At 36.6% G+C, this 15,656-nt stretch overlaps 1 non-coding gene across 1 annotated transcript; it reads left to right on the top strand.

Annotated features, from left to right (window-relative positions):
* Positions 1-417: 417 nt before the first annotated feature.
* Positions 418-524, top strand: LOC133813079 (small nucleolar RNA R71). Its single transcript, XR_009884123.1, has one exon. It is a non-coding gene; the product is annotated as a small nucleolar RNA R71 (small nucleolar RNA).
* The last annotated feature ends 15,132 nt before the right edge of the window (positions 525-15,656 follow it).

Genomic DNA, 15,656 nt, shown 5'->3' with positions numbered 1-15,656 from the left:
GATTATTAGCTTGCCGATTTGAAAATTTCCATCATATTCACCTGTTCTATGGGATTGGAATTGTTCATCTCAACTACCGTGCATGGCTCAAATGGGTGAAAACCACCACAATTATGACATACCGCTTGGATTTGCATGAATTGAGTGGCCATAGAATTTTGTTGCAGTTGCTTGGTCAATGATGCAACCTGAGCAGTGAGAGCGGTAATAGCATCCAACTCATGCACACCAGCTACCTTCTTATTTCTATCTCATTCACTAGGCCACTGATAGTTATTCATGGCCATTTCTTCAAACAATTCATAAGTCTCAACAACACTCTTGCTCATAAAAGCACCACCTGCTGTAGTGCCAATAATGGTGCGAGTCATCCCACACAAAGCGTTGTAAAAATTATGGACTAGCATCCTTTTTTCAATCCCATGATGAGGACATTTCCTCAAAAACTCCTTAAACCTCTCCCATGCATCGTAAAGAGACTCTCCTACAAATTGAGCGAAGTTATTAATTTCCCCTCTTAACTTTGCAGCCTTGGATGGAGGGAAAAATTTGGCAAGAAATTTCAGAGTTAATGCCTCACATGTAGTAATTGAATTGCCTTGAAGAAAGTTCAACCAACTTTTAGCTCTATCTCGAAGTGAAAACAGGAACAATCTCAGTCTAATAGAATCGTCGGTGACCCCATTATATTTAAAAGTGCCACACAACTCCAGGAAATTGGCTATGTGTGTATTGGGATCCTCAGTAGGGAGTCCACCAAACTGGACAATAGACTGAAACAATTGTAGAATCGCCGACTTAATTTCAAAATTATTGGCTGCAACTACTGGCGGTTGGATGCATGATTGTACTCTAGTAACAACGGGGAGTACATAGTCTCTGAGTGTGCGAAATACTGGCTAAGCAGCGTCCCCATTCAGCACATTGCCCCTGAAGTTGGGCCATCTTTGCTAACCGTTTCTGCTTTCTGTTCTACTTGGAAGTCCTCTCAATTTCAGTATTAATGGGCAAAAGATTGTCAGTCCCTCTATGTCGCATATACCAATTGGCACCTGAAATTAAGATTCTAAAACACAACAGTTAGAGACAATTAACACAGAAAAATCAAATTATAATAAATAAATTGTATTGATATTAATAAAAATCGATCCCCGGCAACGACGCCAAAACCTTCTTGTGTAAAATTGATATGCAAGTATACGTAATCGACACAAGCAATACAATCATAAGTAAAGATCATTCTCACAGAGATTCATTTACTAATTACCAAAAAATTAATTTTCTATTTCTATTTGGTCAACAATAAATTGGTTCCAAAAATATTAAAATAACAAGAGCAATAAACATAAAATAACACTATGAAAGAAAGCAAATAATTGTAAAACTTCAAAGATAAAGAACTAGGGATTTTAATTTCATCAACTTTCACTTTATTATTTCGCTAATCAGACTTCACAATTCTTCTTCCTAAACTAATAATGGATCAACAAAAATGATTCTTACTCTTTTTCAAGAAACAAAGAACTTAATTTACATGTGAATTTTCTACATTCTTGTGATAAATTCCAACACATAAAAGGAATTGAACACAATAATCCTAAAACTACATTCTTGGGTTGCGTGCTGATGCAAAATGACAAGGTGATAGCCTATGCCTCGTGACAGATGAAGGAGTACGAGCAACGCTATCCAACGCACGGTATGGAGTTGGCAGCAGTGGTCTTTGCGTTGAAAATCTGGCGCCATTATCTTTACGAAGAATAGTGCGAGATTTATAAGGACCACAAAAGTTTAAAGTACTTCTTTACTCAGAAGGAACTCAATATGGGGCAGCGCAGGTGGTTAGAATTAGTAAAGGATTACGACTGCGAAATCCTATACCACCCGGGAAAGGAAAATATAGTTGTCGATGCGCTAAGTAGGAAGAGTTATGGAAGTTTAGCATCACTAGCTATTATCCCAAAAATTTGAAAATGATGACGTGGCAATAAAAGTGACAAGTGGCAAGAGATACTTGATTGATCAGTTACCTGCTCCGGCCGACCAGGTAGGTGTTTGGCCGACCGGTGAGGAGCTTGACCGATCGGTGGAGTGCTTAGCCGACAAGTGAGGTGTTTGGCCGAATGGTGGAGTGCTTGGCCGACCAGTGAGGTGCTTGCTCGACCAGTGAGGTGTTTGGCTGACCGGTGGAGTGCATGGCCGACCGGTCAAGTGTTTTGGTCGACCAATTTTTCTCCAAGGAGTGAAGTCGACTTACTGAACAGATTATTGTTATGCAAGCAAAATTCCAGCAATGGCTTAGACTAGAATCAATCATGCCTACACGGGAATCTCTCAGATAATCCCAAAGAAGTCACGTATTGTTGTATTTTAAATATTATTATTAATTAAATATTGAGAGAGTAATAGAAAGATCCTGATTATGAGGGATTTTGGTTTGTACGATCCTGGGGCTATAAATACAGAGCTCATGGCATCATTTAGGGATTTTGGATTCTGGTTTTCCTAAGAGAGTATTTGCATTTTGAAAGAAGTATTGTATTTTTTTCGTTTACACTGAAGAAACTCAGTTGACTCAGGTTCACCTGATCTTTAGTGTAGATCTATAAATCGTAACTCTAAGTGGACTAGGCTATTACCAACATACTGGGGCTGAACCACTATAAAAATCACCGGTGTCATTTTTTCTCTTGAAGGTTTAGTGTAGTTTTGACGTTTACTCATCGTTGGCCAAATTTGTGGTCAACACTAGCCAGAATAGAAAAGTCGCTGCAGCAGGAGCTGGTCAATGCCGGAATAGAAGTAGTTGTCGGCAAGCTAGCTAACTTGTCTATCCAGTCAAATCTGCTAGAAGATATACGGATTGGGCAAGGGCATGACGACACACTATCGACACATATGGACGCAGTTAGAAAAGGCAAGGCCACATATTTCTCAATATCTGGTCATGGATTATTGAGATATAAGGATCGGGTATGCGTGCCAAATAATCAAAGGATTAAGATGGCGATTCTAGAAGAAGCGCACAGTACCCCGTACTCAGTTCACTCAGGGTCGACCAAGATGACTCACGACAATAGGGCCATTTATTGGTGGCAAGTGAAAGTAGAACATCAGCGGCCTGCAGGCTTATTGCAACCGCTTAGCATACCACAATGGAAGTGGGATGATATAGCTATGGATTTCGTGACAGGTTTGCCACTAACAAATAGGCAGCATGATTCAGCTTGGGTAGTAATAGATAGACTAACCAAGTTTTCTCATTTCCTGCCTGTTAAGACTTCATACACAGCGGATCAGTACGCAGACATCTATGTCCAAGAGATAGTACGGATGCATGGAATCCCCAAGATAATAGTGTCTGATGAGGATCGGTGTTTACATTAAGATTTTGGGGAATTTTACAACGAGCCATGGGTACTAAGTTAAGTCTTAGTACAACTTTTCATCCTCAAACAGACAGTCCGTCCGAGAATACTATTCAAATTTTAGAAGACATGTTGCGCGCTTGTGTACTTGATTTCGGAGGATCATGGAATAAGTACTTGCCGATGATAGAGTTCTCCTACAACAATAGCTACCAGTCAATGATCGGGATGGCACCTTATGAGTTCCTTCATGGAAGAAGGTGCCGATCACCGTTGCATTGGGACGAAGTAGGAGAAAGGCAGCTTATCGGTCCCAAAGCTGTTAGAAAAGCTCAAGAAACAGTAGCGCTAATTAGACAGCGTATGCTTGCTGCTCAAAGCCGACAGAAAATCTATGCGGATGCCAAGCAACGCGATGTGGAATTCAAAGTCGGAGATCAAGTCTTCCTGAAGATATCTCCTATGAAAGGTGTGAAGCGATTTGGGAAGAAAGGCAAACTTACTCCCCTATTTATAGGTCCTTTTGAGATATTGGACAAAGTGGGAGCAATTGCGTATAGACTAGCCCTACCGCCAGCCCTAGCAGATAGCCACAACGTGTTCCACATCTCAATGCTACACAAGTATGTGTCAGACCCATCTCACGTCCTCAAGTACGATACGATAGCACTCTAGAAAGACTTGAGTTACGAGGAATGACCGGTAAGCATCCTAGATAGAGGGATGAAGTAGTTACGGTCCAAGAGTATTCCAATAGTCCAAGTCCTATGGAGTAATAGTTCTGAACTGGAGGCAACATGGGAGTTGGAGGAAGACATGCGAGGCCGGTATCCAGAAATATTTGGTAACTAAATTTTGAGGACGAAATTCTTTTTAGTAGGGGAGAATTGTAGAGTCCAAGAACTTTCCTTAGCTAGTTAAATAGTAGTAGTAATAGTAATAGCTAGTAGTAGTTATAGTAGGTTTATTACTGTGGATTTTGGTTCAAGCCGGGACTTAGTTGGACACTCGTAGCAACACTTGTAGATTTTATAAATTTAACCTATAGTTTAAGAATATTAATTATAATCGAAGATTTGATTAATATGACTGATTATGAAGTACTATAAGGTTTAGATAGACCCAATAAGATATTAACACTTGTCATGTGTATGTTTAATGAGAAATTAAGTATTTTGAGGAATAAGTTTATTAAGAGTAATATTTCAAAATCCTAGAGTCTGCCAGCAGCTTTGAAATCGTTAAAGGACTTAGTCAAGGTTGTTTACTCAATTCAAATTAGGCTGAAAAAGTGTAATTACGTGTATAATATTTCAGCGTATGTCGATATATCGTACTCTAAGGGGCGATATATCGCCACATGGGGATACGAAAAACACGTAACTTCGCACGACAACTTCGACGAGCCTCGAGAATATCAGTCCAAGCGATATATCGGCTAGCATGGGCGATATATCAGCTGCAGTGCATGATTTTTGAATAATTTTGAAACCGAGCTCATTTTAATCCTTAACCTCTTGATAATTACAGAATATTTTTGACCGAGTCTTTAGCCTCTGCTAAATGATTATTCAAATGTTTTTCAATTAAAAATCCATTATTTATGAAGATCTTCTCATTCTTGAACTCTATAAATAAGACCTAGTATCCAGCCATTTCTTCATTCATTAAGCTGAGTTCAGAGCCTACAAGCTGATAGGATTACTTTAGAGTGTTAAACACTTGGGTTGGGGTTATAAGCTTTATCATTATATGCTTATTAAACACTTGGGAAGTAAGGTTTATAGTGTATTTCGGTTTCGAGATGTATTTCGGTCATAGAAGCATTCAAGGTATTCCTATTCTTAGTTCCTTTCAGTATTGTTTCATTATTTTTTATAGTTTTTCTCTACTCAAATCCTAACTCAATATTGTTTATTCTTGGTTAGGCATCTAAGTTCTTTGAACTTGAGGTTCTTGTTGGTAAGTATCTTTTTGATGGTTTAGTACATTCTTTTCATCTCTTTTCTTTAGAATACTCACCACTCTATTAATGGTTTTTAGAAGTGTTCCAAAATCCCGACCTTGTTCTCATCATCCCGATATTTTTGGTAAGGAAAATAGGATAGTTCGTATGTGATATGTGCTATGTTTATATAAAAGTGTTATGATTATGCTATAGTATGACTTTATGTGTTATGATATATGTATGTTTGGGGCTTATAGTTGTTATATAGCAAACCCTATCACTTTTATGTTTTGGGGCTTATAGTTGTTATATAGAAAACCCCAATACTTTTATATTTTTGGGGTTTATAGTTGCTTAACTAGCAAACCTCATTGTAGTATGGGGCTTATAGTTGCTTAGTTAGCAAACCCCAGTAGTCACCATGTACATGGGTTAGAATCATGATATGTGTTATAGTATATGATATATGTTCATAGTTTATGTGTATGATTATGTTTCATGCCTGTAGTAGATTTTCCTTGCGGGGAATTAGACTCGGTCCTTTATGTTTTATATGTGCAGGAAAATAGTTATGGCGGCGGGAAGGTTCTTGGCAGCTTGGGAATGTGTATTGAGGGAGAATGGAATCGGTGGACAGTGTGAACAATTCGAGGATGAAGTTTTTTCTAGTCATTTAAAACTATGCGTTACATGTATTTTCCGCACTTTATTTTGTAACGAATTTTAAGATTTAAAGTTATGATTATTTTAATATTTTCAAAACAATGGGATCCCATATCCTAAATGAATTTTCATGTATTTAACCTTTGCTTTACAATTTATAATAAAGTTATGGTTATTTCATATGTATGTTTTCTTAAGATTAGTATCTGTGTATAGTAGTTATTAATGATCCAAGGTCTAGAATAAGTTGGGTCGTTACAGCAGAAAGTGCTTCGAAACACCGTTTTCCACCAATTATTGTGCTTTTGCCGGTTTTTCCACCATGTTTCCACACCTAAGTCAGCTAAGCCCTTTTTCACCTGAAAACATACAAAAACAAGCGTAAAATAGAACAAAAAAAAACACCTTATACTTTACATGAAAACACATAGATAAACGAGTATAAAACTCGTTTATCATATCTGATCTTATCTACTTCGCTAATGTTCTAGAAAGAACATAACACTACATTGTGTAAGTAGATTGGCATGTTAGTGTAAATCATGTGCATTGACTAATGTTATTACTAACTTATGTTTGAACATATAATCATATTTATATTCCACTGTGATTACGTCACTATAAATACGATTAGCTATATGTTCGAGATTTAATAGAAGTTTATATCAAACATATAATCATGAAAATAAAAAATGTGAGCAAAGTGATTGACCAAGTCAAGAAATGATTTCTATTCTTTTATTTATAATAAAATGAGATTACAAAGAAATTGGGTTTTTATTAGAGCATAAAACCCCAACAAACTCCCACTTGCATTAATTGAGACTGATGCCTTAATTCCACTAATCCCATTTCATTGATATGATTATCAAATGTAGCTTCTAGTAGTGTCTTTGTAAACGGATATGTAAGATTGTCTTCAGATGCAATCTTCATAACCTTCACATCTCCCCTAGCCACAGATTCTGGAATTATGTGATACTTCCTTTCTATATGCTTACTCCTCTTGTGACTTCAAGGTTCTTTCGAGTTGGCTATCGCTCATGTGTTATCGCAAAACAACACAAGTAGTTTATCCATATTTGGAATAACACCAAGTTCTGAATAAAACTTCTTTAGCCACACTATTTCCTTAGCTACTTCAGACACAACTATGTAGTAAGCCTCCATGGTGGAATCTTAGATCGCAGACTGTTTTATGCTTCTCCATATCACAGCTCCAGTCCAAGAGTAAACACCATTCCAGAAGTAAACTTCATGTCATCGACATCAGTCTGAAAATATGAATTGGTGTAGCCTACAGGGTTCATAACACCACCCTTGTAGGCTAACTTATAATCACTAGTCCATCTTAAATACTTCAAAATATGCTTAACTTCTATCCAATGTTCTGGTCCTGGGTTTGACTGATACCTTCTCATTACTCTCACTGCATAGCAAATATTTGGTCTAGCACACAACATAACATACATCAGATTTCCAATTGCAGATGCATAAAGAACTTTTCTCATTGCCTCTTCCTCTTTAGGAGTCTGGGGAGACTACTTCTTTGAAAGATTAATTTGATGGCGGGACGGTAGAGGTCATTTTTTGGAATTTGTCATTGAAAAATGTTCAAGAACTTTATCAATGTAAGCTGTTTAAGATACAGCTAAGAGTTTGTTCTTTCTATCCCTAATGATCTGGATAGCTAGAACATAACTTGCTTCACCCAAATATTTCATCTAGAATTTAGTGTTTAGCCAATTCTTCACATATGGAAATTTCTTAACATTGTTTCCAATGAGTAAGATATCATCAACATAAAGAACCAGGAACCATTTGATTTGACTTCAGTTGATAAACACAATGCTCATCAATATTTTGTTCAAAGCCATAGGTTTTGATTATTTTATCTAACCTAAGGTTCCAGGAAGGAGAAGCTTGCTTAAGTCCATAAATGGACCTATTCAACTTGCAGACTTTTCCTTTTTGTCCATCTACATTAAATCCTTTTGGCTGATCCATATAAATGACTTTGTCAAGCTTTCTGTTAAGAAAATTTGTCTTGACAACCATTTGCCAGATCTCATAGTCGAGAGCGGCTGCTATGGATAGGAGGATGCAAATGGACTTAAGCATGGCTACCGAACTAAAAGTTTCCTCATAGTCCACACCTTCTCTTTGGGTATAACCCTTTGCCACTAATCGAGCTTTATAAGTTTTAATATTTGCATCAACACCTTGTTTCTTCTTGTAGATCCACTTGCACCCAATGACCCTAAACTTAATAGGTACTACCACAAGAACCCAGAAGGAATTTGAGTACATGGACTCCGTTTCCTGTTTCATGGCTTTGAGCCATAGTTCATACTTAGGGCTAGCCATTGCCTATTTCAAAGACAACGGATCATCGTCACTAGTGTCACCAACTACCATATTGGTTACACCATCCAAACCATGGAGAACTGGGTTCCCAGAAACCTTCCCGCTACGACGAGGCTCCGTGACTGCTTACTCAGGTACAGTGGTACTTTCTTCATTTAAATCGACTTGCGTCGATTGGACACGAAGAGTGGGAATTTTATCAACTTGCGTTGATGACGATGGAACATTGGTTGAAGTCAATTCTTCAACCATCTCCTCTAAAACTACTTTGTTGCGTGATTTGAAGTTTTGGACATAGTCATTTTCTAGATAAGTAGCATTCGTAGAAGTAAACACTTTCTTTTCTTAATGAATATAGAAAAGTCCACCCCGAATTCCTTTAGGATAGCCAACAAACATGCGAACATTGGTTCGCGATTCTAGCTTTCCTTCCTTTTTCCTCAGGACGTGGGCGGGACACCCCCAGATTCTAAAATGACGTAAGCTAGGTTCACGACCATTCCAACATTCTAAAGGTGTTTTGGGGATTAATTTTGATGGTACAACATTTAGAATGTTGTTAGCAATTTCAATTGCATGTCCCTAGAATGAAGTTGGCAGAGTTAAGTAACTAAGCATGCACCTAACCATTTCCAACAAAGTTCTGTTCCAGCGTTCTGCTACACCATTTTATTGTGGAGTACCCGGGGCAGTAAGTTGTGATAAATTCCCAATTTCAGTTAAATTTTCTTGGAACTGCAAATCCAAATATTCTCCACCCCTATCAAATCGCAAGATCTTTAACATTTTACCTAATTGGTTCTGAGCCATAGCTAGGAATTCTTGAAACTTTGAAATTGTTTCTGATTTCCTATGCATTAGGTAAAGACATGAGTGTGTAAGGTAATCGGCAATGAAAGTGATGAAATACTCAAAACCACCCTGTCCTGCACATTCAAAGGTCCATAAACATCTGAATGAACAAGTTCAAGTTGTTCTTTGGCCCTAACACCGTTTGCAGAGAATGGAAGCTTGGTCAGTTTTCCTTCAAGACAAGATTCACAGACAGGTAATTCACCTAAGGTGAGTTCCCTCAAAGGCACGTCCTTTGTAAGTCTTTGAATTCTATCATAGCCAATGTGACCTAGTCTCAAATGCCATAAATATGTCATGTTATCATTATCGGTCTTTTGAAGTTTATTGGTTCTAGGTTTAACTACTTTGAATAAATCATTATTAAGAGCGAGGGGTTCGTTAGGTCGTAGAATATAAAGCCCGTTTTCCAAACATGCAATACACAATTGAGATCCATTGAAAGAAATAGATATATTAGAACTTGTGAAAGCCATACAAATTGTTCTAATTGCAACATGGAAAATGAAATTAAATTTCTACGAAAATCCGAAATAAAAAATACATCTTTTAAAATTAAATATTTATTTTCGAACTTTAGGTGAGCTCTTCCTCTAGCTTGGATCGCAAAGAATGCTCTGTTCCGAACTCTAAGTTTTAAGCCGCCTTCATCCACTTCCTCCCATGATTTTAGAAGCTTTTAAGAGTTACAAATATGGTTAGTAGATCCAGAATCAATAATCCAAACATATTTATAGTTCTCTAAAACACGTGTTTCTATGATAAATGAAATATTACCTTTGTCTTTCGCTGCTAGAAACTAGGGGCAATCCTATTTCCAATGCCCCTTCTCTTTACAGTGAAAAACATTTACATTTACCTTTCTTGTTTTTCTGCTTCTTCCCCTTAGGTGTTTGTGCACTTGGTTGTGCCCTCGTCTTTGCATCCTTTGCAGGCCAGGGGTTGTTTTGTCCATGTTTCCTCTTGTTTCCAGCTTTCGAAGACGAAGCTATGTTAGCTTCAGCCTTAGCTGGATTAGTAGCAGCAATAATGGTCTTATTTTCTCCTCCCTTACTAGGTCCACCAATGATAGACTCGAAAGTCTGAATCTCGTTCATGAGCTGTGTCAAACCATAGTTGAGTTTATTCATCACATAGTTGGTGGTGAATGACATGAAAGCTGGAGAGAGATTGTTGAGGATTAAGCCGATTTGAGTTTCTTATCTATAATTGCTCCATGCAGTTAAGATTCCTAAAATTAGTTTGTCATCTTGATCAGGTGATCACGAATGTGCTGACACGGTGCCATCCGGGCATTGGCATATTTCTTGGTGGCCTCAAAATGAGTCTGCACAGACTTTTCACCGAACATGTCTTGGAGATGATCATTGATTTCGTAGGCCATCTTGACATTCTACATCTTTGTCTTGAGAGTGTCAACAATACTTGTCAACATGTAGTGGCGTGCCTTGTTATTGGCTGCCTGCCAGCGCTCATATTTATCCCTTACAGACTTTGTAGCTCCTTCAACTGGAACTTCTGGGGATTCCTCAATCATGACGAACTTGGAGTTGTCACCAATCAACACAATGTTGATGTTTTGCTTCCACTTCAGGAATTTTTCTCTAGTGATTTTCTCCATTGAAATTTGAGAAAAGATGGGAGTAGACACAACAATACTTAAAACTACCGATTATCAATAAAATAGAAATCAATCACTTTCGCTCAATTGAACTTCTATTCACTCTAATTTCAAGAAATAGCACAACATATACCATAAATATGTAAGATATGGAAACAATACCAAAATAATCATATCTCTATTTCTTTAGGTTTTTAACTAATCTATGATTTTGTTGTCTCGGTTGGTGAGAGTCAAAAAATATTATTAGTTAAATAGAGTTGTAAACTCATTTAATAATGGACACAATTATTAACAATCTAATATTCGATCAAAATAAGAAAAGAAAATATCTTATTTTATGAGCTTGACCCATGGTTTCGATAATCATAGATTTAGTCCTAGTAGTCACCATAGGGGTGAGTCTAGTAGAATTTGACCTATAATTATCTATCTTTCGAAATCTAACCTTGTCAAAATAACTAATGAACACCTTCCATAGGGGGACAAATCAAAGCGTCTCGAGGTCCCATTAAGCTATTGACCTTGTTAAACTAACGGTGGAGATCGAACATTAATTCTTAAAATAAGTTCATTATTAAAACTAAAATAGTATTTTTATTATTTTTTGAAAATTAATGACTATGGTTCTCCAGAAAGTTGTAAAATTAAAATTTTAAAACCAAACTCCTATAATTTTACATTAATTCAAAAGTACCACATTGAAACAAATTCAATTAAATTAGAATTAATTTATTGCTAATCAATATTTACGTTTAACTATTATAATGAACTATACAATTAAGTCCAACTCATGCAAATGAGCCTTAGTAATTGGGCTTGTATGGAGGAGGGTTGGGTCCAGTATGTCGTTCTCACTACAAAGGCCACCATACTTCCATACAATGTCCTAAAGACAAGAATTTAAACCTTCGTTCTATTAGTTGTTATAAAAATCATTCGGCCAACTATAGTCATTTAAAGCAAATGAGCCTTCACAAGTGGAACCACTCACAAGAGAGGAATTTAAACTTTACATTTTTTAATGGGCCCAAATAAAACCTATCATTTTATGAATGTGTTAATTAGCAAGATTCATATATTAAGCAAACATATGGGTCACTATATGCATCAAAGCCGAATTACAAAAATACCACATATAGTGCAAACAGACATGTTATAATTGGATGACCCTAATCATGTTACTATATGAGAAAGTCTATGAATTTATGCAAAAATACCACAATTTATTTCATTTGAAAAAATACCACAATTAATTTTCTAGAACATATCCAAAATTTGAATTAATTAAATTTCGAAAAAAAAAAAGTCAATTTAAATGAAATTTATCAACAATTAACTTAGTTTAGGTCATTTTGAAAAAATATTAATTGAAGTTAAATAGGATTTATCAATAATAAACCAAAGTTAATTTACATCCCATTTATAAAAAAAATTATTAATTGGTTTGAAAAACGTGATATTTTTAAAAAAGTTTAACCAGTTATAAATTTTTAAAACAAATATCATCTACTATTTTTGAAAAAATATCTTAAACAGTTAAACAAATTCTAATATCTATAAAAATATCTAGTCAACAAATTTTAAAATTTCAAACTATTTAAATATTAAGTCCATAGAATAATAAGATATTATTATTTCAAAATAAAATATTTCAAAAATATCTTTAATATCTGATAACTTAGTCCTAATATTTTAATATATTAAAATTTTTAAATTTAATTAGTTAACTTATTTTTTAATTTGAATTTGAATCTTTGTAGAAAATATCTATTTTTTCAAAGATCAAATAACAAAAATATCGTATTTTAAAAAAATATTTTAAAATAATATCGTATTATGCTGCAAATTAAATTTTAAGAAAAATTTATCGCAAGTCGCGGCTACGGGAATTTTTTGGGCAAAATATGTGCGCTGGCCGCGGCTAGGGGTTTATAGTGGTTGCAGCCACTAGAGTCGGATACCCAGGCCGAAGGCAATGAAAAATGGCAGCCGCAACCACAGCCTAAGAAAAAATTTCAAAAAAATATTTTGTGTCATTTTTTCAACCCAAAAATGTTTTCAAACTAATTTTTACCATGTTTTATATCAAATAAAGCATTTATAAAATTTAATTGCATAGAAAACACAACAAAAAAACCCAAATATGATTATAATCACATAAAATTCAATATGCAGCATTTATACCATGTTCATGCATGAAAATAAAGATTACCAAAGGCTCTAAAGACAGTTGTTGGGAAAAACTTATATAGGATATTGTTTATTTTAATGTAAATCTAACATTAAACAAATTAATATAAGAAAACCTAGAACATGTTTCTATAATTGAATTTAAAAAAAGATAATGATAAGAACACTTACATTATACGCAGCGGAATGTATTAGTCATTCCTTTACTTTCTCTAACCCTTGAATCCTTTCTGTCGCAGGGTATCACTAAGAAACTGAATTGATCTTCAATTTCTTCATAGCCTTCCAAAGTATTCTTAGAATCACCTACTCTAAAGTGGACAATTCTCAACAAATGAGATAGATACAAAGAGAAGATGAATGGAAGAGAATATTGAGGATTAGAAAATGACTCATGCTATGTGTTGTTCTTGAAGTGATATTAAGAATTCTGGACTTGGTATGGGTTTGGGTGTATAATTAGGTTTGATTTTAGGCCATTGAGTTGGTAAAAAGCATTGGAAACCCAGGGATTTCTGAGTTTGCGGGGGCGCGCATCGACCCAGTTCATGGGCGCTGCGACCAACGTGCCCAGAATGCCCTGGAAGGACTTGTTGACTTAAGGACGCGCCGCGACACTATGGGGCATGTCGCGATCTGCCTCCCCTCAGAAGCAAGAGGTTGTGCCTCTGACTTGAGGCACGCCGTGACCCTCAGGGCCAAGTCGTGGCCCGCCTAGACAGTTATGGCCTAGGTTTGTTTTTAGGCATGGGAAGGCTCGAGGATTTAAACGTAAGCGCTCGGGACAAATTCTACTACCTGTTTAAGTAGAATTCGAGTTCCCAGAAACTAGTATTTGTTTCCAAAATGTTTAATTTGATAGTTATCCATTATTTCTTGTGACTATGTTTATCGTTACGGCTAAGGACCGAGGATCTTGCTCGGAACCATTCTTTATCCATTGCTCGAGACTTGAGGTAAGAAAACTGCACCCAAGTGGTTGTGTATGGGACTAAGATTCCCTATAATTGAACGTATGTGTTCTGTGAATTACATATCTATTGTGTGTGATTTGAAATTACGGCCTAAGGGTGCCGGGCTGATGATAAGCATACTGAACGTAGCTCGGCCTAAGTGAGCCGGTATCAGCTAAATAACCAGAGAGCTCGGCCTAAGTGAGACGGGATTAGTTAAATAACTAGAGGGTTGGGCCTAAGGGCGCCGACACATAAATATTTGTAATACAGATTGAGTTATATGCTTGAAAGTATATCTTTATTGTTGTCTAGTTTAATACTTGTATTCTGCAACTATTGAACTGATTGGTCTGAGGTTTGCTATGTATGCTCTGTTATAATTGAATTTAGTTTTCTTGCTAAGCCTTGGCTCATGGGTGCTACGTTGTTAAAGAAAAGGCAAAGGAATGCTGGACCAACCATGAGTTGGAGAGCTTTGGGGGTGGAGTGTACATCGTCAGCTGCTTGACTACCACGATCGAAAGAACTAAAGGAACTAGAGCTCAAAATTGTATTTTTACCAGTTAGACTGGGTGCTTCTGTATTAACTTTTCAGAGTCGTTTCTGCTTTGTAAATCTTAATTTTGGGATCCCATGTATTAAATTTTTATTTAAATGAAAATCAATCATTTTATAATCAAAATCTTTTAACCCTAACCTGTCAGATGACTTTAGAAACACCTTTTAGTTCAAACAACCTGATTTTCGGGTCTTGCACAATATTAAACACACAGTGTAACGGTCCTGGTTACCCAAGGTATTACAACTTGGTATCAAAGCCGTCTAGGTTTAAGGGTTCCTGAAGATTGGTTGGGCATGTGCACTCGCCGTTAAAGACAAGCTCGACAGGGGGTTTGGTAACCATATATGTTATTATGTGTTTAAATGTTTAAATGGAATATAAATGTTTATCTGCACGATTAATAGGGAACATGAGATATACTGATAATGCCTGGCCCTTGACTGCTATGTGAATATGTTAAGGTGTGCTTATTGGCATTACTACTATATGTGAATAATTTTTTAAATGCTTGTTCGCATCATGATTGTGCATTGTGGCCTGAATATTGGCATTGGACCAAGGAGTGAATATAAACCTGTCACCATTGCCTGACTAGTAGAGTCATTGATTGCAGATAAACTTGGATAGTTATGCATCCAAGGTGATCAATACGATAGGCAGCACCAGGGTTGAGGCTAGAGATGATGAGCAGGGCTAGAACCTTCCACCAGTCCCAAAGAATTGACAGTAGTTGCTTGCTGATATGCAAGACAGACTTCAAGGTCCAAGAAGAGCAGATTCGCCTTCTAAGGCAATAGGCTCCATCAGGGAGTGTCACACCTAATTTGCCTCATGTTGTGGCACCAACTATATATCCACCTGAGATTGGAAACTGGTAGGAACCACTTTATGAAAGATTCAGGAGACATCATCCTCCAATCTTTGAGGGAGGACCAGATCCACTAAAAGATGAACAGTGGATGAGTATGATCACTTCCATCCTGGATTTTATGTGGGTGGAAGGTAATGACAGGGTGGCCTGTGCCACCTATATGCTTAGAGAGGATGCCCGTATTTGGTGGGAGGTGGCATCATAGACTCGAGATGTTTCTGCTATGAGTTGGGATGGGTTCAGAGATCTGTTCAA

This window comes from Humulus lupulus, chromosome 1 (assembly GCF_963169125.1).
Source record: "Humulus lupulus chromosome 1, drHumLupu1.1, whole genome shotgun sequence".
Taxonomy (NCBI): Eukaryota; Viridiplantae; Streptophyta; class Magnoliopsida; order Rosales; family Cannabaceae; genus Humulus; species Humulus lupulus.
Note: the sequence above shows the minus strand (reverse complement) of the source record. Positions and strands in the feature narration are given on the sequence as shown.